This window comes from Dermacentor albipictus, chromosome 1, assembly GCF_038994185.2.
Source record: "Dermacentor albipictus isolate Rhodes 1998 colony chromosome 1, USDA_Dalb.pri_finalv2, whole genome shotgun sequence".
NCBI classification, from domain to species: Eukaryota; Metazoa; Arthropoda; class Arachnida; order Ixodida; family Ixodidae; genus Dermacentor; species Dermacentor albipictus.
Window position 1 is genome coordinate 281,791,396 of NC_091821.1, and position 27,594 is coordinate 281,818,989.

At 46.3% G+C, this 27,594-nt stretch overlaps 1 protein-coding gene across 4 annotated transcripts in view; it reads left to right on the plus strand.

The window, feature by feature from the left end:
- Vps8 (vacuolar protein sorting 8) overlaps nucleotides 1-27,594 on the plus strand; it is a 962,017-nt gene that overhangs the window by 589,602 nt on the left and 344,821 nt on the right. The window lies entirely within an intron of this gene.

Below are 27,594 nucleotides of genomic sequence, written 5' to 3' on the forward strand. Positions count from 1 at the left end.
TTGAAAACCTCGTTTGAATGAAGCTAAAATTTCCTCGCAATGGACATAATGAACCTTTTTTTTTTAGAGCGTAGCTCTTTGGTGCCTATTCCTGCGTTTCGCGGCTCTGCCGTACCTTGCCATAACCAGCTCCATACGGCACGAGCCTTGCTTTCTTCGCTCCTCCTCTAATGCCACCCATGTGCGGCGGCAATCAGAGCGCTCGCTCGGTGGTGGCTGATCTTGATGATGTGCTGCTGCCCAAGCCAAAACGCATAGTCGCCGCCGTTTGCCACTGTGTGTACCCCTTCCCCCCATCCTCTCCTCCATGGTGGCGACAGCACGAGAGTGCGCAGTGTTCTTTGATTGCTGAAGCACCGGCTCGGTATCAGCGGATCACGGTGCGCGTTTCCCAAGTCAAAATACAAAGCCACCTTCAGTTTAATCACTAGCAGCACCAGTCAGTTGCTGCCATCTCTTCGCCGCGCAATGTTCCTATGCGCATACGCACTGCCTCCCACAACCTCCCGATAAGTGAGGCAGCTGCGCCAACCTGCGCTCCATTTGCGGTGGCCGGTGCGAAATTTTCTGCACCAGACAGACTGTCCGAAGCTCACAGTTTATATTATGAAACAATCCGTCTGCCTATATAAGTAGTTTATTATCAGCCAGTTCTTTCTGTGTGAGGCAACCGGTGGAAGTCCTTCGTTTGCCACTGCTGCTAAACGAGCTGCCTGAGCAGAGGCCCAGCACTGTTGCTGCCAGAATCCAGAGGTGCGCTATGCCAAATCAGGCATTGGTGCAGCAAATTTAGCATATATCCATCTATTTCTCCGACCACAAAGCTACCTTCATGACAATCAAGAACTGGGAGTGGAGTGTTTCCTGAAGAAGTGAAGAATAAAAACCTGTAACTGTATGTATATGTCTTGCTTGAATTATTTGCCTCAGTATATAGAAAAGCCAAAACAGCTGAAGAGCTGCACTCAAATTTCCTGTTAGAAAGTAATGCGATCGTCAGCAATTTTTTTTTTTTTTCCACAACGAGCATTTACTGACTATTTTAGTACCCATCAGGTCAATGTCTTATAGCGCGCGACATTCGCATATTCTGTGCACGTCTCCCGGCCTCCCCTTTCCTGTGGAAATGGTGGACCCGCTCGCTCTTCCACTGCATGTGTGGGGCGGTGCCAACTGCAGTATTGTTGTTGCTTATCGTTGCCTCCATGCGCATCAACGATATCAGTGTTTCTATCGGTTTGTTCGTGCGAGTTCCCACTGCCAGAAAGGAGATGGATGACGGCAAACAGAAGTGCAAAATGATATCAATCGAGCAGAAAGTGGCTATGCTGAAACGCGTTGAGTCCGGCGTAAAGAAGAAATAAGTGGCCGATGATTTCGGCGTACAGTTAAGCACACTGTCGACGATTTTGAGCAGTAAAGAATCTGTCAGCAGTGCTGTCGCACATGGCATAAAAGGCAAAAGAAAAAAAGCTGTAGCTTTCGAAGCTGTAGAGAAAGTGGTCTTCAAGTGGTTTTTGAATGCAAGAGCAAGTGGCACTCCCGTGAGTGGGACACTGTTGCAGCGCAAAGCGAGGGACTTCACGTGCATCATGGGGCACGACGATTTTGTGGCAACTGTTGGCTGGCTGCAGCGTTCCAAGGAGCGCCACGACATCGTCGGCAGGGCTGTCAGCGGGAAAGCGCACTCTGTCGGCCGCGAAGCTGCAGTGGCGTGGGTGGAGACAAACGTTGGACAGCTGCTAGAAAAATACAGTGCCAACGATTTGTTCAACACGGATGAGACAGCCCTGTTCTACCAGATGCTGCTGCAAAAAACCTTGGCCCTCAAAGGTGAACGCTTCCAAGGCGGTAATCAGAGCAAGGTCCACGTAACCATGTTGCTTTGTGCCAACATGGATAGGTCGGAAACGTTTCCGGCACTCGTGGTCGGCAAAAGTGCATCACCACGATGCTTCAAAGGCAAACCAAAGCTCCAAGTGAGTTATGTGTCCAACCGTAAGGCTTGGATGACGCGAGAAATTTTTGCACAATGGCTGCGGGAGTGGGACGAGCGGCTGGACAAGCTGAACCAGAAGATATGCCTCATACTGCACAACTGCGCGGCCCACCACGCTGCCGCTGTGCTAAAAAAACATCGAGCTGTGCTTCTTGGGGTTGCATCGAGCTATGCTTCTTGAAGCTATGCTTCAGGGGTTGCACAACTGCACTGCAATTGTGCAACCCCTCGACCAAGGAGTTATCATGAACTTTAAGTCAGGCTACCGCAAGCGTGTGATTGACTGGATTCTGCTCAATATGAGCATGAAGCGTGAGTCCACGATCGACTTGTACAGGGCAATTGAGATGCTACAGCTTGAATGGCTTAATAATAATATTTGGGGTTTTACGTGCCAAAACCACTTTCTGATTATGAGGCACGCCGTAGTGGAGGACTCCGGAAATTTTGACCACCTGGGGTTCTTTAACGTGCACCTAAATCCAAGCACACAGGTGTTTTCGCATTTCGCCCTCATCGAAATGCGGCCGCCGTGGCCGGAATTCGATCCCGCGACCTCGTGCTCAGCAGCCCAACACCATAGCCACTGAGCAACCACGGCGGGTAGCTTGAATGGCTTTACCGGCAAGCATGATCGCCAGTTGCTTATGGCATGCCTCATTTGGCATCAGCAGCGGCGGTTACAGCGAAGATCTCGGTGCTGCCGTTAATGAGGGTGCCGTGGGTGACCAAGCCCTAGCGTCGTGGGATGCTCTCCTTGATGCCGGTGTTGTGCCCGGCTGCAACACCTTCTGCTCGTACATCAGTGCCGTTGCTGACGCAGTGATGATGGAAGAGGTAACGGAGATGAAAATTGCGTGTGTGATGACGAGGGTGCCTAATGACGACAGTGACGAAGGTGTCGATGGCAACCCGGAGCCCAATATATTGGCGAACCCGGCATACCGAAGCCCGCACAAGTGCTAGATGTGGCAGACCCGCTGCACTGCTTTTTTGGCACTCACGATGACGGTGAGGACGAACTCGAAATACTAGTGGCTGCAGCTGAAAAAGCCATAATTCGCCTGAAGAAGACACGGTCAAAATCTATCAAGGACTATTTTTCTGCGCAGAAAGCTGCCCGCTGATGTGCTGTTGATCGATCAGTGACAAGACGTTTGGCTTCAATGAAGTAGCAATTCCTTGCTGTCTTCTTTTTTTTTCTTTTTTTTTTTTCTGTGCAACAGCCATTTTCTTTTTCGCATGGCGGGCTGCTGTGAGATTTAGTGGTGAGTACATCCTCTCTTGCTTGCTATTTGTGGATAGAAATGGATAGTGGCATAATGAACTAGTGGTTATAACAAAGTAATTACAACCCTCCCTTCAACTTCATTATAACGAGGTTTTACTGTATTTGCCATCTGATATATACACTGGTTATTAATTTCACAAGCAACGCATTGTATACAATACTGCAGCAAATAATGCGAATATTCATAAACATGAAATGGACACTATTTGTTGGCTTACACAAGCAACACATCAAAGGACCCTCTTTACATCACTTTTGCTACCTCGTCAATTCGTGGCATGGTTGCACTTAAACATAGCTGTATGTCTGCATTGACGTTCAGCCAGTTGCAATAAAGTGAAACCTCGTTACTATGAACACCACATTAACAAACTTTTCAGATTAACAAAGTTTCCAGAAATCCCTTGCTGAATCCTTATAGTTTCAGTCCAAAAATATTTCAGTACTACTACAAACTTCAGAATACCAAACTTTTCAGAATAACGATCATTACTCAGTTTCCCTGTGATGTTAACAATGCCTCAGTACTACGAACTAATATTCTGAAATCTAGGGATTCTTAGATTTCCGTGTGTCCTTCACAGCAGCCGAAAGAGTAGGCTAGCAGACGACAAGGCATAGAGAGTGGACTTTGTGGTGTACAAGTTCAGAAAAGAAGAATGTAGGCAAGCAGAGGTGACGACGCATCAGGTTTTGCGAGCGTGTGCTCCTCCCAGAAAAGTCGCCTAGCAACGCAGGCACATCTCTTCCTTCTTTCACCCTTCTTTCTGTGCACACCTCTTTCTTTTGTGCTTATTTCTGCGGTCACATTAGCTACGCATGCGGTGAAATGTAACATCTGTACTTGTTGGGATGCCACACACCCGCCGTGGTTGCTCAGTGGCTATGGTGTTGGGCTGCTGAGCACGAGGTCATGGGATTAAATCACTGCCACGGCGGCTGCATTTCGATTGGGGCAAATTGCGAAAACACCCGTGGTACTTAGATTTATGTGCACGTTAAAGAATCCGAGGGTGTCGAAATTTCAGGAGTCCTGTGCTATGGCGTGCCTCATAATCAGAAAGTGATTTTGGCACGTAAAACCCCATAATTTAATTGGGGATGCCACACAGTCACATTTCGCACTTCCCAGACAGTGTCATTTACGCGCGCTTGCGCTTTGACATACTTCAGGTGTCTGCCTCGAGCGAGACAATTGCAGTGTCCACAGCCAGAAATGTCAAAACAAATAAAAAGCATGAAACATTGCGCTTTGGAGGCAACATGGAGCTACCTTTTTGTTGGTAGTTTTGTTAACGTCAGCGTCTGTTTTGTACGCGTCACTCTTATTATACGGTGCTTTGGTGGTGTATGACAGTGGAATCTATGGAAAATAGCAAACGCGTTCTGAGAGCCAGCAGCGACAGTTTCGTGGATAGCTCATATGGTGACAACTTATGAAGTGATGGGTTGATAAGCAGAATGGTTAATTTTAGGGCTTTTACTATAACAATCTTTCAGAATAATGAGCAATTTACTGCAGTCCCCTGAAGTTTGTTATATCGAGATTTCACTGTACTTGCTTTTCAACTAAGCAAGTCTTGAAAATGCATGTCCACATACATATGTTGTTGAAAACACTAACAAAAATCTTGCAACCTTTCTGCAGAGCAGGGGAAACATTTCAACTGTTCCCAACAAAAATGTTTTGAGGTCCATGATGGCAAACTCTGCCTGCATATCTAGAAGCTCCACCAGCTCATCTTCAGCATTAGCACTTTCATGAGTGAAGCAAGTTGCACCTACCTAGAAAGGGCCCACGAGCCATGTGTCAGCAACAAACTCTGGGACTCATTAGGTGGCATCTGAGTGTACTCGAATGTGTACCTTAATGCCTCTTTGTCATCTGTGGTTACTTCCCAGATGTTACAAAGTCACTTGGCAACCTAAACGGACAATAATCATCTCTTCCCACCTGACTTAGCCAACCTTGGAATTTCCTACAGAAGCCCTTGACTTTGTAACCAGATGATACAGCATTACTCCCAACCCTTTGCATGCTGGAGTTCAGGGGATTGAGCTGCACAAACATGTCACACAAATAGGCAAGCTTAGTTAGGAATGAAGGGTCTTTGAAAAAGCTCTCCCAGCCCTTTAGCTTTTGCTAGAAAAATGCTCACTTCAACTCAAAAACCTTGGCCAGCACTTTTCCACATGACAGCCAACCCACCTCTGTGTGTAGGAGCAAGTGCTGGTGTTTTGAACCCATCTCTTGCAAAGCACTTTGAAAAGGCAACTGGTCTTAAGGCCAAACTACACGTACATTTTCCAGCATGTGAAAGCTCGCGCCCGCACGCCAACGCATGCGCAGATGTGGCATTGACATGCGACGCAAGCACAGATAACTTCGCCAGAGAAATATGGGTGCTGGTTGCCCCACAGAAATACGAAACGATAGCTACCAAGACGTAAATAGTGAGCTAAGTGGGCGTGTGTTAGCGCGCGTCTTGTAGTTTCAAACCACCGGAACAAAAAAAATATTTTTGCAGTAAAATCTACGAAAATGGCCTCAGTTGAATGTGGCAACATGAAATAAGTCTGCATGCACGTTATCAAAGGCATGTGGTATATAGGTACTGATGATATGTAACGCACTAAAACAGCAAAATAGTCACCTACCAAACATAATTTTACAGCTCTGCATCGCCTAACTGCAACAAAGTAGAACAAAACAATGTTTGATAACACGACAGATACATGCTAAGTATGGTCACAGCGTGCACACAGATGCATAGCGCAACCTTCCACACCAACTGCTGCTTGTTATTTTTTTTTAGAATAATGGTGATGGTGTTTGACACTGCTACCTCATGCTAACACTCGGTCATTCTGGCTCACTGGCTGTCCTTAGTCAGTCAATAGCATAGTCTTGGAAATGTCTTGTTCTCGTTTGTCATTGCTCGCTTTGTCTTGGCCCAAGTAGTTCTAGGGCAGTTGTATTGGTGCTACCCTCATCACTGTCGACTTAGTCCTTGGACACATTGTGAAATAGCTTTAACTGATTTGCACGTGCTGTCATGCAATGCAGACTGGCATTCTCGGCACGGAAGTTCATGTCAATGAGTCCATATGCATCAGCAAAAAGTATTCGAGACACAGCAAAAGGGCCACAATATCTTACTTTAGCTTTAGTAGGCTCCCCAGTGTGCACTGGTGGCCGTCTCACCACTACCACATCACCCACCACATACTTTAATGCTGGGCACTTCTTTCTATCATACTGGCTCTTTGCCTTATGCTGTGCTTCTTCGATAGGTTTCTTGGCTTCTTCTCACAGATGTTGCAAGTTTCCTGGCTCGCGTCCCATTCGAGGGGTCAGGTCTTGCTCTGGCACATATCTGTAGATTACAGATATGCACTCTCATTGGGGGGGGATAGGGTGGTTCAATGTGTGCCTTGGCTATTCTTGTATTTCATATGCTCTTGTTGCAGTTGTGCGAATAGGTTGTTTATATAAATATGAAATGCAATATCAGCATAGATTCAGAAGTGGTCTGTCTACTATATCACAGCTTATAGAAATGTTCCACTAGTTTGCAAAACCAATAGATGAAAGACAACATATTGATGTAATATGTGTTAATTTTGCAAAAGCATTTGATAAAGTGTACAAGTGTTCCATTTGTAGCTGTGTGTCTGAGGGAGTGGGGTGGAGCAGAGGTAGAAGGGCCTCTAAGCTGAAGGTCGTAAGTTTGAATGCTTCACCAGGGAGGCCAGTTCCTGTTCTGGTGAGGTAGTGCCTTTGTTGAAACTTAGTGGGCCTCCCTAATTTGGTTTAACATGTACTAGTAGAGCCTCATTTGCTCTCAACTTTTCTCTCTCTCTCACCTTTCTTTTTTTTTTGCTTTACATCTCCAGGCTTGGAGTGGTGCCTGACACTGGCAAAAAAAAAAGGAGAGAAAGAAAACCTGCCACTGGAAACAGAAATGCTCAACACATGAACCCTCTCGAGCGAAGCTAGCTTAGCAGGACTCTGAGGAATTATCTTAGTTAGATTAGAACTGGGGAGGCTTTTACAGTGCTGACTGACAGCCGCTACAGAGAACTTACAGATAAGAAACAATGCTGGGTAGGATTCCTAATTCATAAGGATGTAGCAGGCAACAATGAAGAATTTTACAGCAGTAATGAGAGGGTAGCAGTAGTAATAAAGCTGAATAGGAGGTATAGAATAAAGGCAGCACAAGCCTATGCTTCATCCTCCAGTCACTATAATGAATAACTATAATGAAGAAATAGAACAGTTTTATGACTGGGATACATAGCGCAAAAAATGACTCAGGGACAAGCAGGAACACAGGACAAGCGCTAACTTTCAACAATTGATTTATTGCAGCTGGTGAGTATATATATACTTATTCGGACGCCACTGCAATAGACACTGAAGAGAAGGAGGAAAAACAGTCATGTGACTACTATGCCCAAAAATTCAAGCTCTTTCCTTGATAAAAATATAGACAGCATGCTAACCCACTCATCACCTGCTCTGGCTATCTCAGCTGCTTCCACAATTTCTCTCGTAATCTTATTCCTGTGGCGATAGACAACAACAGTTTTTTTCAAGAGCGGGAAGCATGGTGCCTTCGCGTCACATTTTCTACAATGGGCAGCCAGATGCCCATCTATTGCGATGCTCTCCACTTTGTTACTATGCTCCGCCAGACGTACGTTTATTTAAACATCTGCCCGTCTGGCCCACGTAGTACTTCCCACACGAAAGTGGGATCTTATACACAACATTGCGAGTGCATGCAACAAAAGGATCTTTGTGCGCGGTAGCGCAACCAGGCTTTCGTTTCCTCATGGGACAGCTCAACACACTCAACCTCAAGAGTTTGTTAGGTGCTGTAAACACAACGTTTACACCAGAACGTTGCCCAACCTTTTTTACGTTGTGGGAAACCTTATGAAAGTAGGGAATTACCGCCACTTTTCGTTTGTCCCTTTCTTCTTTCCTTTCTCTTTCGTCATCCGCTCTCTGCTCATCGCTCATGCGTGAAGTTAGTTTCCTTTGACGATGCAGGCCTTCAGCAACCGAGATAATGATATGTCTTGGATAGTTCGTTGCTTCCAGACGAGCCACCTGCTTACTAAGGCCCTCATCCGGTAAGTGAGCACATGGTTTAGATAGAGCGCATGACAAGAAAGAACATACGATACTTCTTTTTATGAGTTTAGAGTGTGCAGAACTGTACCTCAAGGGCGGCTTATTAGCTCTGGGCTCATATACCCAACACACGTGTTCAGCTTTGAAATGCAAATACAAGTCTAAAAACCTGATATTGCCCTGCGCTGGAAATTCAGTGGTGAACGTAAGTGGCCTATAATACTCATTGAATGAGGCAAGAATACAGCTAACAGCAGGGTTTGAACATCAAAACGGCAATCTACATGAGAACTGGCAGCCGGATCAAGTAGTGATCTATCTAAAGATACCAAAAAATCATCTACATATCTAAATACCTTCACAACGCCCAAATCACCCAACCGCACAGCAAAAGCTTTGTCACATCGAGCTAAAAACAGGTCACTTAATATGGGCGCTATGCAAGAGCCTATGCAAACACCCTACTTTTGCAGGTAAATGTTATTGTCGAATTGAACAAAAGTGGACCTCAAATAAAATGATAAGAGCTCTAAAAACGTTGTCACACTAACACCAGAAGCGTGAGAAAAAAGGACAGCGCCGTGCTCATCTATTGCCGCCTCAACACTGGACAGCGAACCCTCATGTGGCAATGAATAAAACAAATCTTTTATGTCGACAGAAAATGCAGTTAAGCACTTGCCATCGGCTCCATTTAAAAAGTTCATCACAGCTGATGAATCTTTGGGAAGGAATGGATCCGCCACGTTGAGGAGTCTCAGGCTATTTTGCAGGAATTCTGCGACGCACTTCTGCCACGTCCCGGATTCAGAAACAATGATACGAAAAGGACAATCATCCTTATGGGTCTTGGCGGTGAAAAACATTTCTAGGCAGTCACCGTCAGTGCCATTGATTTTCTTTACAACATTTGCCAAATTAAGATCTTTACACATCTGCTTAGCTCGCAACTTTACTTTCTTCAGCAAAACACGTCGAATAGGAATAAAGACAGCGCATATTGCAGCACAGGCTTTATCACGGAAAACACCCTGCAAAAGCACCACGAAACCCCCTTCCTTGTCCGCAGGCAGAACACACAGCCTGCGTTCCCGAAGAGTAGCCGCCACTCGACCGATCCGCTCACCCGTGCGTTCATGTCCGCCACAAGAGAGCACATTGACTCCCTGAGAAACACAGGCCTCACGTTCCTCCACTGGCGCCATCTTAGCCACATCACGGACGCAAGTCAGAAGCTCAGCGAGATCCTTCCGAGGCTGAACGACGAATTTTGGACTGAGGCACAGAATCCAGCGAACTTCCTCAGGAACGTCGGCGTCACATATAGTGTGGAGCCTGTCCTCACTAGGCTCGACCTTGCATGAAGCCAAGGGATGAAGGGCATCCAGAACGCCGTGCCAGAAGGTTTCAGTGGAATATGTCACCAGCCTTGAGTGTTCCCAGCATCTTTGCGTACTCACCTCACGTCGTCGTCACAAAAGATGCTTACGTACAACCACTCACGGTAGAAACCAGCCTGTCGACGCCACTCAGCACGGAAAACCTTGCACAACCTTCTGCCATGGTTAAAAGACGGAGGGAACCCCCCAAGCATAGCCAGAATTGCAGGAGGTAAAATCCTGGACCGAATGCAGAAAGAGAGGGCCCGAGCTTGAACCTGCACACCCTAACCTCATAAAAAGAAGTATCGTACGTTCTTTCCTGTCATGCGTTCTATCTAAGTCCTGTGCTCACTTGCTGGATGAGGGCCTTAGTAAGCAGGTGGCTCATCTGGAAGCAGTGAACTATCCGAGACATATCATTATCTCGGTTGCTGAAGGCCTGCATCGTCAAAGGAAACTAACTTCACGCATGAGCGATGAGCAGAGAGCGGATGACAAAAGTGAAAGGAAAGAAGAAAGGGACAAACGAAAAGTGGCGGTAATTCCCTACTTTCATAAGGTTTCCCACAACGTAAAAAAGGTTGGGCAACGTTTTGGTGTAAACGTTGTGTTTACAGCACCTAACAAACTCTTGAGGTTGAGTGTGTTGAGCTGTCCCATGAGGAAACGAAAGCCTGGTTGCGCTACCGCGCACAAAGATCCTTTTGTTACATGCACTCGCAATGTTGTGTATAAGATCCCACTTTCGTGTGGGAAGTACTACGTGGGCCAGACGGGCAGATGTTTAAATAAACGTACGTCTGGCGGAGCATAGTAACAAAGTGGAGAGCATCGCAATAGATGGGCATCTGTCTGCCCATTGTAGAAAATGTGACGTGAAGGCAGCATGTTTCCCGCTCTTGAAACAAACTGTTGTTGTCTATCGCCACAGGAATAAGATTACGAGGGAAATTGTGGAAGCAGCTGAGATAGCCAGAGCAGGTGACGAGTGTGTTAGCATGCCGTCTATACTTTTATCAAGGAAAGAGCTTGAATTTTTGGGCATAGTAGTCACATGACTGTTTTTCCTCCTTCCCTTCAGCGTGTCTATTGCAGTGGCGTCCCAGTGAGTATATATATACTCACCAGCTGCAATAAATCAATTGTTGAAAGGTAGCGCTCGTCCTGTGTTCCTGCTTGTCCCTGTGTCATTTGTTGCACTTTGTATCCCAGTCTGTATGTATCCCACCAACACGCCCAAACTTCTTCCCTGCTACAGTTTTATGAAGATATTGAATTAGCGATGAGAAAAGTGCCAACTCTGTGTACTGTAGTCATGGGTGAATTCAATGCGTAGGTGAAAAGCAGGCTGGTGAACAAGCAATTGGCAACTATGGCATGACTTCTAGGAACATTAGAGGAAAGATGTCGGTCGAATTTGTTGAAAGAAATAAGCTCTGAATAGTGAACACCTTCTTCAGGAAGCATAGCAACAGGAAGCAGACCTAGAAAAGCCCTAATGGAGAAACAAGAAATGAAATAGATTTCATACTCTCTGCCAATGCCAGCATAATGCAGGATGTTGAAGTGTTAGGTAGGGTAAAGTGCAGTCATTATAGGCTAGTGAGGTCTAGGATTTCCCTCAGTATGAAGAGAGAAAGAGTAAAATTTGTCAAAAAGAAACAGGCCAACCTAGATGCAGTAAGGGTAAAAGCAGACCGCCTCAGGCTGTTGCTTCCAAACAAATATGCAGCTTTAGAACAGAGAGATGCAGATGATATAGAGGTAATGAATGAAACAGTAACTAGGCTGGCTTCAGAAGCAGCAATTGAAGTGGGAGGTAAGGCACCTAGGCCACCAGTAGGTAAGCTCTCCAAAGTAACAAAGGACCTAATAAAGAAACAACAAAGCATAAAAGTGTCCAACTCAAGAGATCAGATAGAATTCACGGAAGTGTCAAAAGTAATCAACAAGGATAAAATAAATAATATTTCAAATTATACTGTGTTAAAGATTGAGGAAGCAGTAAAGAATGGATGCAGCATGAAATCAGTGAGAAGGAAACTTCACATAGGACAAACCAAGATATATGCACTGAAAGAGAAGCAGGGTAATATCATCAGCAATCTCGAAGGTATAGTAAAAGCAGCGGAAGTATTCTATACTGACCTGTACAGTACCCAGAGGACTCAGGATAACTCCATTCAAAACAGTGATTAACAGGATACGGAAACTCCTATAACTAGCAATGAGGTCAGAAGGGCCTAGCAGGACATGACCCGGGGAAAAGCAGCAGGAGAAGATGGAATAACAGTCAGTGTAATCCATGGAGGAGATATCATGCTTGAAAAGCTTGTGGCCCTTTATACAGTGTTGACCGCTTATAACGTAAGTTGCGAGAGTTGTAAAAATCCACGCCATAAGCGGTACCGTGTTATAACCAAAGCATGCTTTTTTCAGCTTTTGCCTATGCCAAACGGACCACCCACCTTTCAAACACAGTTTATTACATATTTCACTCACACACACATGCAACACAACCGAAACACAGCACGGAAACCAAGTTCTCCTGACAAGTGCGGCATCAGTGGAAGAATGCTGTTATTTTCGCCTGGAGATTTTTTTTAACAGCGCTTCGAACAATTTTATCATCTACAAGGCTTAAGCACTGAAGCGCCTTCTCATTCAAACTGTTCTTCGCGCAGTACATCTTCACTTTGCTGAGGTATTCCAAAGCACCTTTGCATGGGACGTCTGGGTTTGGCGTCAGGTTGACCTCGGCGTCCAACTGGTCTTCGGTTGCCAGCTCAGCACTACGGCGCACCGCTGCGACGATCACATCATCCGTGCTCGCGTCCTCGCAGGCAAGAAGGTCAGACTCACCGGCATCGAGATATTCTTGGACGGTGTCTGTGGCGGAAAAAAACCTGCTTTCAATGAGGCCGGACCACACGTCGTCGGTGTTGACCATCTTATCGGTGTCAAGACCCTCTGCATTGTGCACGAAGCCTGCTTTTTTGAAGCAGTTGCGTATTGTAGTGGCTTTTACCTGCCACCATGAAGCGGCAACCATATTAATCGCACCCCTTAAATTCACTTTAAGAGGCTGCTGCTGCATGCTCGGCAAAATTCTTTTGCAGATACGTTTCTTGTACAGTTACGGTTGCAATGACACCATGGTCGAGCAGCTGACATTTTGCAGTTGTGTTGGCAGGCAGAAACTTTAACTTGACTACAGTCAACTTTGGCAGGATGTTGCGAGCTGTGCAATTGTCAAGAACGAGCACGACTTGTCGCTTCTCTGCCACCATGTCTTCATCGAACTTGCAAAGCTAGCTTGTGAACATGTCTTGCGTCATGCATGTTTTTTTGTTGGATTTATATGTCACTGGCAGGCGCTCTTGCCTTTTAAAGCAACATGGCCTTGCTGATTTTCCATTGAAAAACAGGCGGCACTTGTCGCTTCCATCCATGTTAGTGAAGAACAACACAGTTATGCGCTCTTTTGAGGCCTTACGGCCAGAGCAGCTTTCGCCTCTCAGCACAAGAGTGCGGTTGAGCAAAAGGTTATAAAATATGCCAGCTTCGTTGGCATTATATATGTCTGGGTCCGTATACGTGGACAGCATGGTTTCCAAATTTAAGCGAAGCCAGACTTTGATGGGCTCGTCGTTGACATCACCGCTTTCACTGCACACCACTTTGCAGCTGATGCCATGGCAAACCTTGAATCGCCCGCAGGGGCGTCTGCGCAAGCAGGCGTTTGGTGTGTTGCGACACCACGGACCCGAGCACACGAGGGTTGGCCCCTCCCGCGTGTAGCCGTGCGCGGCTTAGCCGTGTCTGGGGAAAAGGGGATCCTGGGGGTTGAGCCGAAGCTGGGTATTTGGACCTTTAAGGCCCCCCGGCGGAGGCAACACACCCCTTTGGCCTCTGCTTCACATAGACGGCACCCCCGGACTGACCCACCCGGAGGAAATCGGCAGTCGCCTTTTCCTGTCTCTCCCTCCTTCAATCTTCATCTTTATCTCTCACTTTTTGACCTTTCCTGTCTCCTTTTCTCTTCTGTTTACTTCCTTTCTCCTGGCGGCGAGGGTTAACCCTGTGTGGCTATCCAACCTTGGGTACACCATATTCGGTTATAGTGACGGCGTACGACTGGCGTCGTGCAGTCTTGTATGCAAGCTCTGCCGCGTCCCCTCGTTGGGCTCCGTGGTGGGTGGTCGGCGCTGTTGCCGAATGTATATATTTCTTCATGGAAACTTCTTTCCCTTCCCTTGTTGATCGCCCTCAGAAACGAGGGCGCACCGAAGATGTCTTCAAGTTTTTTGGACACCAAACCCAGAATTTTCCCCGCTTCCACGTTGTTCATTCTGAAAAGCCAAACAAAGCCGTGCGAAACATTTCACCATTCCTTGTTTCAAAGTCCCTGACTGATGTTTTTGGTCCAGGTTATAAGGTATCGAGGATGACAAGCGGCGATCTTCTCTTGGAGCTCCGCGATTTAAAACAATATGAGAAACTACCGCAACTAGTGTCATTTGGGGAGACTCCCATAACAGTAACCCCGCACCGTACAATGAACACCACCCGTGGTGTTGTGTCAGATGATGATTTGATTGACCTGACTGAGGCGAAGCTCCTGGAGGGCTTCAGCGAACAAAATGTGATCAACGTCAGAAGAATTAAGATGAGGCGGGACGGTAAAGAGATTCAGACGAAGCACCTTATAATTACTTTTGGATCAAGTATCTTGCCCGAGTCAATCGAGGCCGGGTACATCAAGCTCCGTGTTAGGCCGTACGTGCCAAACCCACTCCGTTGTTTCAAATGCCAGCGCTTCGGCCACAGCTCGCAGAGCTGCCGAGGCCGCCAGACTTGTGCTAAATGTAGTGCCCAAGAACACACCTCTGAAGCTTGTGAGAACGCTTTCCACTGTGTAAACTGTGACGGGGATCACGCCGCGTACTCGCGGTCGTGCCCCTCATGGAAGAAGGAAAAAGAAATTGTAACGATCAAAGTAAAAGAGAATATATCCTTCAAAGAGGCACGCAGGCGGGTTTCATACCTGCCCAAGAAAAGTTTTGCCGATGTGACGCGTCAGGGGGCAGTGACACAACGGCCACCGGCGGCTGTCCGACTCACAACCAGCGAGTCGGCAGTCACGCCATCTGGCCCCGCGGCGGTTGCAGCTAGCCCTGCTCCGTCAACCCACCAGACGGGGCCACCGACCCCGAAGGTGGGCGCAGCTGAGGCTGCCCCAACCTCCGCGGCCCCTTCCAGCGCTGGCAACAGCCAGCGCAGCCAAATCCCCCACGGAGCCCCATCGACCTCCGGGCTGGTGGGTGCAGGGGTCTTGCCCTCCAAGGCAGGGCCCTCGCTGGTAAATTCTCGCTCGCAAGAGCACGTGTCCGGCGCCTCAAAAGAGGCGAAGGACACTACAACTATCCTCAAGGCGCACCCAGCGCCTAAGGAGCGGCGAGGCTCCCTTGAACGCTCCAGAAAGAGTAGAACGCCCGTTACAGGGCCTCGAAAGAGCTCTGTAACTTAAGGCATCACCTCCGTTTCCATACACACAGCACTTATTTACCTTCAAAATGGCGATACAAATTATTCAATGGAACGTCAGAGGTCTTTTTAGGAACCTTGATGACGTGCAAGAGCTTATACAAAAACACAATCCAAAAGTGCTGTGTCTACAGGAAACACATTTAAACCCACAACACACAAACTTTCTCCGACAGTATGTCAAGTTCCGCAAAGATCGCGATGATGCTGTCGTATCATCAGGTGGTGTTGCCATTTGTATACATAAAAGTATTTCCTGTCAGCGTTTACAGCTACAAACCCCCCTTGAGGTAGTGGCGGTTCGAGCTGTTTTCCTAAACAAACTCATTACCATTTGCTCTCTTTACGTGCCCCCACACTACAAGTTAACAAAACACGAATTCCAATCCTTTATAGATCAATTGCCAGAACCTTATGTTCTTCTTGGCGATTTCAATGCGCACAGCTCCCTGTGGGGCGACACTCGTACAGACGCGCGAGGTCGTCTTGTTGAACAGTTCCTTTTTTCTTCAGGTGCGTGCTTGCTCAATAAGAAGGAACCCACGTATTACTCCCTAGCAAACAACCTTTTCTTCAATAGATCTTACCATAGTTTCCCCGTCCATACTGCCCGAACTCGAATGGGAAGTCACGAACAATCCTTACGGGAGCGACCACTTCCCTATACTGATAAGAACATCTAAAGAAAACGAATACCCTCCGAAAGCTCCTAGGTGGAAGGTAGACACAGCTGACTGGGAGAAATTTCGAACTCTCACTAACATCTCATGGGCCGACATGTCTTCTCTAGAAATTGATGCTGCTGTGGAGTATCTTACATTATTCATAATAGATGCCGCATCAAAATGCATATCCGAAGCGAGTGGTCTGGCATGCAAACGACGTGTACCGTGGTGGAACAGCGAATGTAGGATCGCCCGTAAGAATCAGAACAAGGCGTGGGGGTTGCTACGCGCTTCTCCCACTGCAGAGAATCTTATGAACATTAAGAAAACTAAATCCCAAGGCAGGCGAACCCGCCGACAGGCCAGAAGAGAAAGCTGGCACAAGTTCTTATCGAATATTAACTCGTTTAGGGATGAGGCCAAAGCCTGGAACAGAGTTAATAGGATTAGAGGGCGGGAAACACATTCACTCCCCCTGGTAAACACACAGGGCGATACACTGCAAGACCAGGCAGACTCACTTGGGGAATATTTTGAGAGCGTTTCAAGTCAAACAAATTATACACAATCCTTCCTCAAATACAAACAAACAGAAGAACGTAAGCCATTAACAAGAAAAGGTCGAGAGAATGAGCCTTACAACCGCCCTTTTTGTATTGCCGAATTGAGAGCTGCCTTGAGCGCATGCAACAGCTCCGCACCAGGATCTGATAGAATCATGTATGAAATGCTCAAACACTTACACAATGACATGCAGGTTACACTACTCACACTTTTCAACACCATTTGGGATGCAGGGTACCTTCCAGCTGCATGGAAGGAAGCCATTGTTATCCCTGTTTTGAAACAAGGCAAGGACCCTTCCTCAGTGGCAAGTTACCGCCCGATAGCCCTCACAAGTTGCATTTGTAAGGTGTTCGAAAAAATGATAAATCGGCGACTCATCTTTTTCCTTGAACAGAGCAAAATTCTTGATCCTTATCAGTGCGGCTTCCGAGAAGGACGCTCCACAACTGACCACCTTGTGCGTGTAGAAGCAAATATTTGGGACGCATTTGTACACAAACAGTTCTTCTTATCCATATTCCTCGATATGGAGAAGGCGTACGATACGACGTGGCGTTACGGAATCTTAAGAGACTTGTCAGAAATGGGCATCCACGGTAATATGCATAATATAATAGAAAGCTATCTGTCAAATCGTGCCTTCCGAGTAAAAGTCGGCAATGCACTTTCACGCCCTTTTACGCAAGAAACGGGTGTACCCCAAGGAGGCGTGCTCAGCTGCACGCTCTTTATAGTGAAGATGAACACGCTTCGTGCTTCATTACCACCCGCCATCTTTTACTCTGTCTACGTGGACGACATTCAAATAGCTTTCAAATCTTGTAACCTCGCAGTCTGCGAGAGACAGGTACAGCATGGCCTGAACAAAGTCTCAGTGTGGGCAGACAAGAATGGATTTAAGATCAATCCTAACAAAAGCTCTTGCGTTCTTTTTACAAGAAAGAGAGGCCTGGTTCCGGATCCTTCCTTAGAACTGTGTGGACAACGAATACCTATCAGCAAAGAGCACAAATTCCTAGGTATCATACTTGACTACAGACTCACTTTCGTCTCCCACATTAAACATCTTAGAGAAAAATGTCTGAAAACAATGAATATAATGAAACTTCTATCCCAGACTACGTGGGGTAGTGACAGAAAGTGTTTAATGAATCTATATAAAAGCCTCATTCGATCGCGACTAGACTATGGTGCCGTGATTTATCACTCTGCCGCCCCGAGCGCACTAAAGATGCTAGACCCAGTGCACCATCTAGGAATCCGACTGGCCACTGGCGCTTTCAGAACGAGTCCCATACAAAGTCTATATGTGGAATCAAATGAATGGTCTCTCCACCTACAGAGATCATACATCAGCTTTACATATTTCCTTAAAATACGCTCCAATCCTGAACATCCATGTTTTCATAACGTTACCGATATGACGTGCGCTACACTTTTCAGCAATCGTCCCTCCATAAGACAGCCTTTCTCGCTGCGTGTGAAGGAGCTTAGCGAGGAAATGCATGTCCCACTCCTCGAGCATCGATTAATGCACCTAACCAAGCTCTTACCTCCTTGGGAGTGGCGGGTGATACAGTGTGACATATCCTTTATAAAAGTTACAAAGCACGCTCCTTAGGCCGAAATCCGAATGCATTTCCTAGAGCTCCAGCACAAGCACTCCTGCGCAGAGTTTTACACAGATGCTTCGAAGTCAAATGCCGGGGTATCCTATGCAGCCGTCGGCCCATCGTTTTCGGAATCCGATGTACTGCATTCGGAAACAAGTATCTTTACGGCCGAGGCCTACGCATTACTCTTTGCTGTAAAGCACGTAAGAAAATCGAAACTTCCAAAAGCAGCGATCTATACAGACTCTCTCAGCGTCGTGAAGGCCTTAATGTCACTCAGCAAACATAAAAATCCCGTATTTATGAACTATATTCGGTCTTGTGCAAAGCGTACTCAACTAACCAGAACATCATAATATGCTGGGTCCCTGGCCATAGGGGAATCAAAGGTAACGTTCTGGCGGACGAGATGGCCACGTCAATCACATTGCAAGCTGTTAACCCTACCGCTGCAGTGCCTGTCACAGATCTGAGGCCTTTCTTGCGAAGGAGGCTGCGAGATCACTGGCAACACATGTGGGATGCGGAAACGGATAATAAGCTCCACCTGATAAAACCACAGTTAGGATTTTGGCCGTCTACTACAAAATCGCACCGAACGGATGTCCTATTCTGTCGTCTCAGAATAGGACACACGTTTGGCACCCATAATTTCCTACTCACCGGAAGTGAACCTCCAGCCTGTGGGAGATGCGGAGAGAGGCTGACCGTCCTCCATGTCCTCCTGGAGTGTCGGAAAGCCGAATCTGACAGAAAGAAACATTTTCCGTTAGCATACCGGCAGCATATTGCCCTTCATCCTGTAATGTTACTCGGCCCAGAACCGCTCTTCGACACTAACGCAGTCCTAAGTTATCTGAAAGATGTTGTGTTGCATGTTGTTAGCCCAACATGTTCGTAGCGTCTCCTCTCTTCAGAGGATGGCGCTGCGATAGTTTTTTCGTGTAGCACGTGCCTCTAGGCCCTTGTGTTTCAAGGGCTCTGGCGAGGCAACAGTGCTCTAGGCATTTTTACCTTCTCATATATTTTCTATTCTGCATCATTCTTTTGCGATGGATTTTAATGTTCGTAGTATTCGTCATCTGTCATCGCCATAATTTTATAACAAGTTAATTTTACGCACTTTACAGCGAATATTTTTAGGCCACTTTACAGCCAAGTTACATGTTCCATAATACATCGTCAACATTACCACTTGTCATGGCGCTCTTTGGCCAAACCTGGCCCTTGCGCCACAAAAAAACACACATCATCATCATCATCAAACCTTGAATCGCTGGATCCATCCATTAAGTAGGTTGAACTCATCGTGGCCTAAAAGGTCACCAAGGGACTTGGCTTTTTGTTGGAGCATACCTCACTGGTATACTCTGAGCCCCAACTTTACGGAGCCATCAAAAGAGCGCTGCGTCCACGCCTTCGTACTTCGACCTATGTATTCTCTTCCGTGACGGTGAAGACGAATCTTCGTGCAGTTGCTGCCACAATTTGACCTTGTATATGATCGACACGGTTGTGTCGGAAACGCCGTATTTGGCTGCCATCGACGCCTTCTTCAGCCCACTTTCTATGTCCCATATAACACATTCCTTCGTCTCCAGCGATAAGGCATGCCTCTTTCTCACACCGCTTGAAGACGCCACTGACGCCATGGTTACAAAAGCCTGACAACACACATGCACAGAGGACAACTACGACACAACGGGATCACGACGTGCACACCATGGAATAAAGAACCAACTTTAGAGAAGGGAAACTGTACCTTCCGGAGTGGTTAGAAAATTATCAGTGGCAGCGCATGGAACTTACTTAGGTGGATGCCAGGTGGCGCTGCTCAACTCGGAAGTGGAAGTCAGTTTTTTAGAGCTAAATTCAATATGATCGCTTTTTGCCGGTAGCGTACGCTGGTACGCACCGTGCTTCTCTTGCCGGCTATGCGGCGTGCCTCAATGCCTTGGCTGCCGCGTAGCTGGTACGTTCTAATTGCCAGGAGACCAAAAGCCTCTACTGACGCCTATACAAACAAGCCACAAGTGAATGAACGGAGCGTGCGACTTTATTGGCAGAAGACAAGCAGTGTACATTCTCGTGCAATAGCAGAAATAAAATTTGCATGTCGAGATACACTGGAATCATTGATGCGAGTTCGTAAACGGCTCACCTTCATGATCGCACATGGTGGTCTGGTTACGAACGACAACCAGCGGCGCAAGCAGATTGGACAGAGTGTCCCCCCTGTTTGCAGCGGCAGTCGCCGTTAAAGATGAGCAATTTGCATTGCGATGCTATTGGGTGATGCAGGCATCTGCTGCCACAGCCAACACAGCGACATGGACTACCCGGCATTTTAGCGTTGACCCCTTTCCAACCTGCACGTTTCTTTTCTTTCGGGGGCCGCTAATGTGTGGCTGACACTTGGTGTCCCACATTGTCTCAATATCGACAAGCCACTTTCCTGGGCATCACTTTCAACAGCCGCTTTTGCGGGCCTTTCTACTCAACTTCATACACATCAGACCATGTAAGCACGTATGCTGGTCTCTTTTTGTGCTTAATCGCAGCTGAGAAAGGCCACAGGTGCAATTTTCCCATGGCTGCAGCAGTAAAGGGTGAACGGGGAGCATGAATCGGTGTGTGTAAATTGGGAGTCTATGTCACTGCGCAGACTATTGGAGCAAATGCTTACGTCGAGAGACTGCTTCCCAATACAACTGACCAGGCCGCAATATTCGAAAAACAACACGGCGACCATAACCATGTGAGATAACAGAAAAATTAAACAGCAATAAATCACCGCATGTTCACACAATACATTATACCGTATTTACTCGCATAATGATCGCACTCGCGTAATGATCGCACCCCTGAATTTTGTCGTCAAAATTCGATTTTTTTTATTTCCTGTGTAATGATCGCACCCTGAACTTGCCGCAGCGATATGTCGTGTGCCAAGTCTAGCTAATAATGATCGCGCTTACCATCTGTCGAAAGCTACGTGAACGACTCGTCTGCACGCACCAAACATGCTTAAGTAGATGCCTCATTTCATTACTTTCATCATTTTCCGCACAACCAAACTAGCCTTTATTATGGGTAGGCTTTATAATGGTTGTAGTCAACAAAAACAAAAAAGGCGCCTTTCGATTCTTTTCATCTGCACTCGTGAGCACGCAACAAATCGCGCGCAGCAATGATAGTAGCTACGTTTACACTGATACGTTAAAAGTGTACCCTGTTCATACGCCAACGCTTGTAACACAGCTAAGATATTCGCCCACCCTTAGCGGAAACGTGCCGTGTTAGGATAGTAGTGAAAACAGGTGCCGCAGTTTCCGCAGCACGCCGGCCATGGGTTTCTGTCACTGGCAGCTAAGCGCGCCCATCTGTTTCTGTCCCCTCATAGTGGACATGGCTATGTTATTGCCGCAAACTTGCCGATATTAACGATATTATTCATCACTGACACGGAAGAAACTGTTTCAATGCACGTAATGTACTCACGAGAAGAAAAAAAAAAAGATAGCGTTCGGCACGTTCGGCTTGCTCCGCCGGCCGCCATTTTTGTTTTGGTGTCCCGCACCCACATCCCGCAGCAAACGCTGGACAAAAAAAAAAATTGTTTTCGCGGGAAATTTAACCCGCGTAATGATCGCACCCCTGAATTTGCGTCAATTTTTTCTGACAAAAAAGTGCGATCATTATGCGAGTAAATACGGTACATTGGCTACGAATCATATGGCAACAGTGAGCATTCACGTACATGGGTCTCTTACGGTACATTCAGCCACCTAATTACAGGCATAATGCATGCCTTCATCGCATGTGGTGGTCTGGTAATGACCAACAACCAGCGGTACCAACAGATTGGACAGAGCGTCGCACCTGTTTGAAACGACAGTTGCCGTTGAAGATGAGCAACTTCCATTGCGAAGCAATCAGGTGACGCAGACATCTGCTGCCGCAACCAACATAGCGACATGGACTATCCGGCATTTTAGCATTAACTCCTTTACAACCTGCACGTTTATTTTATTTCGAGGGCCGCTAATGTGTGGCTCACACATGGTGTCCCACTTTTGTCTCAATGTGGACAAGTCGCTTTCGTGGGCATCACCTTTGGCAGCCATTTTTGCGCGCCTTTCCATCCATACGGCTATCAACTTCACACACTTCTAACCGTGTAAGCACACATGCTGGTCTCCGTTTTGAGCAAATCATGGCCGAGGCAGGCCACAAGCACAATTTGCCCTTGGCTGCAGCAGGAAAGAATGAACGGGAAGCACCAGTTACAGTGTGTGTATACTGGGAGTCTATGTCACTGTGCGGACTGCAGGAGCAAATGCTTACTTTGAGAGACCGCTTACCAATGCAATTGAACAGGCCCCGACATTCGAGAAATGTAACACGGCTTCCACAACCAAGTGGAGCAGCAAAACCAGATTCTGCTTTCAATCACTTCAATGTAGCTTGCGCATAGACCCATGCTATCGAGGAAGAAGAGTAATCATCAACGAGACTAGGAATATGGAAAATGAGAAAGCTTGCATTCAAGAGAGAAGCCACTCTGCTCTGTATGCATTGAAGGCTTTTTAAGAACATCAAGAAAAGTAAAATGGTGCATAGCACACGGTACGTAGGTTAATGCAAGACACATGCCGATGCTGCATCAGCTATTTCAGGAGAGCAATTGTGCATAACAACATGCACTGGAAGATACTGCTACAGATATGTTAGGCTACTAGACAGTGACTGGTATTAAGTATCAGCAAATAATCGGTTAACCTTTATGTTTGGATGAGGATGAATGATCTCTAACGAGAATAGGCAATGATAAAGTTTGCATTTATAGAAGAAAAATTACACTTGGCACAAATGGAATTGACATAGCCAGGAAGCTGATTAAGGGCAAACTGACGGAACTCTTTTGGCCAGCGTCGTCCGTGCTTGATCAGAAGTTGCAGGTGCATCTGAAGATGAAGAATTTCTAGAAAGTCCTTTTTGAGTTACCTGGATGACTCAGCCAATTTGTCCGTGCTGGTGGTGGTGCAAATTCTTCTGCGTTCGCTTCTTTGTTTGTGGTGTAAAGCCTTGCGAATTCGGCTCCAGCCCCTTTCTGTTGGTGGAGATGGGGGCTACCGTGATGACCAAGATGTGCTTGGCGTAGACTCTGTTGGGGCAGAACAGTGACACATGAGATACAGCACAGATTAGCCAAACTCATGTGTGTTTTCTTTTATGTTTGAACCAATTATATTGAACCATAAACATGAACAAACATTCATTTCTGCTGCAAATAAATGACATGTATCTCAAGACTAGCAAGCCAATACAGCATATATTGGGCATATTCATTTCTGAACCACGTGTTATTTACCTTGTAGTAGCAGCTAATGTCCACACAATGGCCTTGTTGTAGCAGGCAGCAGCTTATGTTTAGTGCGTGGAGTGTGTTGCTTTATACTAGCTGGTGCCGTCCTCATTACTGCATGTCTGGAACAGAAATTTTGGCTGAATGAGAAATTGAAAAAGCACAATTTTGCAATATGAAATGCAGAGGTGTGACATATATATTGTAATGGTTTGCGACTGCAGAACACATACAAATGTACACTGTCTGTTCTAGGGTGCTTAAGCAGCATGGTAAATAAATATTGCCACTCTCCATAAAATTGATGTCTGCCTAACTACAATGCATGTCAACAGCTTAAGTATTATTAAGATCACAAATGAGAACAGTTGTAGGCTCATTTATACACTAGAAGAGATCACACTGCTGGTTCCACAAGCAAATGCATGAAAGTCATGAAGCTATTAGAACTGATGCATTATTTTTCTGCACGAACGTGATGCACTGCTTCACTACTGCAAAAATAAATGCCCTACGGTAAACCAAACTGAACAGCAAGAACATTTGGAACCAACAAGTACGAAGTATGGGTGAATTATCATGCTTGCAACTGTTTAATACATTAAATTCTTTACTTTCACTTGATTTTACCAAAGGAATATTCGGTTTTGTGGACGAAAGAAGTTGCCGGTGGACTCGAAAAAAAAGTTTAATATGTATATTCATAAGGCTACTCAGTCACCTACGACCATGGCTACAGTAAGATGAAAAATGAGACTCGCGTTCCGATATCGCTCTTTCTTTCCTGGTTGTGTGTGTAAACGACAGCCTCGCAAGTAAAGGTTTATTTAGGAAACAGCAACTGAGATCCTGACTGCCCATATGTAATGCAGGATCTAGTTCGTTAACTTGTGCCCACCTGGAAGGTAATGAGACAGATATTATATAACGATTCAAGCAGCGGTGTTAAACGACTCACCGTTATTGCCGTTGTCAGCCGCAGCAAAATCCAGCTCCCGTTCCGAAGCAGACGTGTTCCGAATGGCTCACGACCGAAACCCAACTTCCGGGCTTACATGTCCGCTTGCAAACACGTAACTTCACCCCAAGTTAAATAATGCGAGACATCGAAGCGCAAGAAACTACTTTCAGAAACAAAAAATCAACCAGTCTGAGTGTACGAACAAATGAATCCATGCTTCCGTGCACTCGAAAATACCGGCGAAAATTTTTAATACAGGCTAGAGGTCACATAAAAGAGGGATGATGCTGAACGCTATTCGTGTTTATGATGACGACGAAACAGTAAACTTACTAACAAAGAGTACAATATCTAATTAACAATGATAATTTTGCCCAGTTTTTTATGTAACAAAAATGCTCCGGTAATTGTAGGAGAAAGTTTTTAAGATAAAAGGATGGAGGGTATGAGCGTCCCTTTTGGGACGGGGCCGTGGTTGCGCCACCAAGCACATGCTAATATACTGCCTAATGTCCTACCTAGGTTTAACAATAACAAAAAAAAAAACACTATGAACTCCCACAACCACATTTTCTGATCCCCTATTGCAAACTATCCCTATCTGATCTGATCCCATATTATGGTCCCCCTGAGCCCAGGCGTCCAGTTCGGCGGCAGCGCATTGAAGTGTGCTCACGCCAAAGACAATTCTGCATCCTTCGCAGGTGAGAAATAGTATCGATTTGCTTTGAAATCATCTTTGCAACTCTGCGCTGCTGCCGAACACGCCTGTTGTCGTTGTCTTTTTTTTTTAGTTTTGTATGAAAGTGATCGGATTGATACCTGTGCTATCGTACAATGACGCCGTGGAAAGGGAAAGAGGGAAAAGTGATGTAGCAGCCTTGTTTGCAGAATTTAAGCGGGAAATGCGTGCTGAACTCAGGGACCTGAGAAAGTCTGTTCAGCACTGCAGTGACACGTGTGACAATGTCAAAGACCTGACCCGGGATCTAAAAGCACTAAGAGATGAATTAAAAAGCTTGGTGTCTGAGAATCAAAAACTAAAAACTGAAAACAAGCAGTTAACTCTGAAATTACAAGAGTTGGAACAATATCAAAGAAGTAACAACCTTGAGATAAAGGGTGTTCCAGACGAGTGTGACTCTTTAGTAGCCGTTCGAAAAATCTGTGAAATATTCAAAGAGGCAGTTGATGAGAGGGACATTGATATATGCCATAGAGTTCCAACTGCGAACTCAACTACCAAGAACATTGTTGTTCGTTTTGTGAGGCGTGCAAAGAGAGACTCGATATTAGCCAAGGCTAAGAAAATGAGAATTGGCGCAAAAGACGTTGGCCTGGTTGGTGTTAACAGTGCAATTTTCGTCAATGAACATTTGACACGCCACAACAAGCAGTTGCTTGGAGCAACAGTGGCAAAGAAAAAAGAGCTCAAATGCAAATTTGTGTGGACAGCAGGTGGCAAGATCCTAGCAAGGAAAGACGAAAATAGTCCTGTCCTGCGAATCACTTCTTCCGATGACCTTGCCAAAATGAACTAAAGATTGTATCAGCTAATTATAAGCTTGCTTTCTCTTTACTGTAAATGAGCACGTGTGATGTCTACACAGCAGAAGTATTTAACACCGCATTTAAGACCAAGCAAAGTAAGTTCTCTCTGATTCATTTCAACATTAGAAGCATAAAAAACAAGCTTGACAGCCTACAAATTTTCTTGGAGTCTCTCGTTCTGAGATTTGAAGTCATTGTTCTTACGGAGACTTGGCTGACGATTACCGATGACACACCCGTCATAAATAATTACACCTGCATACGCTTGGACCGCGTAGGGAAAAGAGGAGGGGGTGTGGCGGTATGTATCAGTCACCATTATTGAGGAGTACACAATTACAAATGTAAATGTTGAATGCTTAGTTATAAAAACATCTCAATTTCAGCTTGCTGCCATATATAGGCAACCAGCTGGTTCTAAACGCGAGTTCTTAGATTTTCTTGAGCAATTGATGCAGGTTTTTCAGACAAACAAGTTACCTTGTTTTGTTGTTGGTGATATAAATATAAATACAGTTAGTAATAACCAGTACGCAATGAATTACAAGAGCCTGATTATGTCATACGGATGTGAAAATTTGATTTCGGTTCCCACACGCATTGGCCCTAAAGCAGCTACAGCCATAGACATCTGTGTTACGAATATCAGTGTATCAGAACTCTAATAGGTGGAGTGATAGTTAGCGACATAAGTGATCATCTACCCGTGTTTTGTTATTGATCACTTCACACGCAGACATCTTGAAGTAAGCAAATATCGAGTGATAAATGACAAATCGCTTGAAAAATGTTTTTCGTTAGTGGAGGCCATAAATTGGACTAGCGTTGTGGGGATGCGCGACCCTCGCGCCTCCCCTGATGTTTTTCCCGCATAGCGCGTCTCCTGTAGTGCGGCTTCGCCGCGCACGCGGTGCTCGGAGTGGTACAGGCGCAGTGCGAGAGATGGTGCTAGTGTTGCGCTGCTGCGAGGTTACTTGGGCGCCGAAAGGAAGGTGCTTGCTCTCTTGGGTTGGAGACAGCTAGCAGCACGGACGTGCCGCGCGTGCAGCGCCCCTCTTTCCCGGCGGGTCGGCGCGCGGCGGGGACGTCTCCCGCGAGCGCGCGGCGACCCAGGCTTCTGCGAGACCGCCTCGCGTGGCCGCCTTCGAACGCGCTACGATTCGCGTGACTATACACGCGAACGACCAGGCGTTGGGATCCAGCATGGGGCGAACATATTCGCTCGCGAGGACGCGGTGAGTCGGACTTCTAGATTTGTCGCGCGCCCATCGGCATGTTTTGTGGATAGCAACTCGGCTAGCAGGCATTGATCTATGAAAGGTGCAATAAATGCCCTTGTGATTGTTTGCACTACTGTGTGTTGTCGTTCCTTTGTCCCAAGAGTACGGTGTGAGAATCCCACATCAGACCCCACATCTGGCGCCCAACGTGGGGCTCTTGGGGCATCGGACGATAATTTTAAGTGTTGCTTCGTTCGAGACCTTTGTTTGAACCGAAGCGTAGG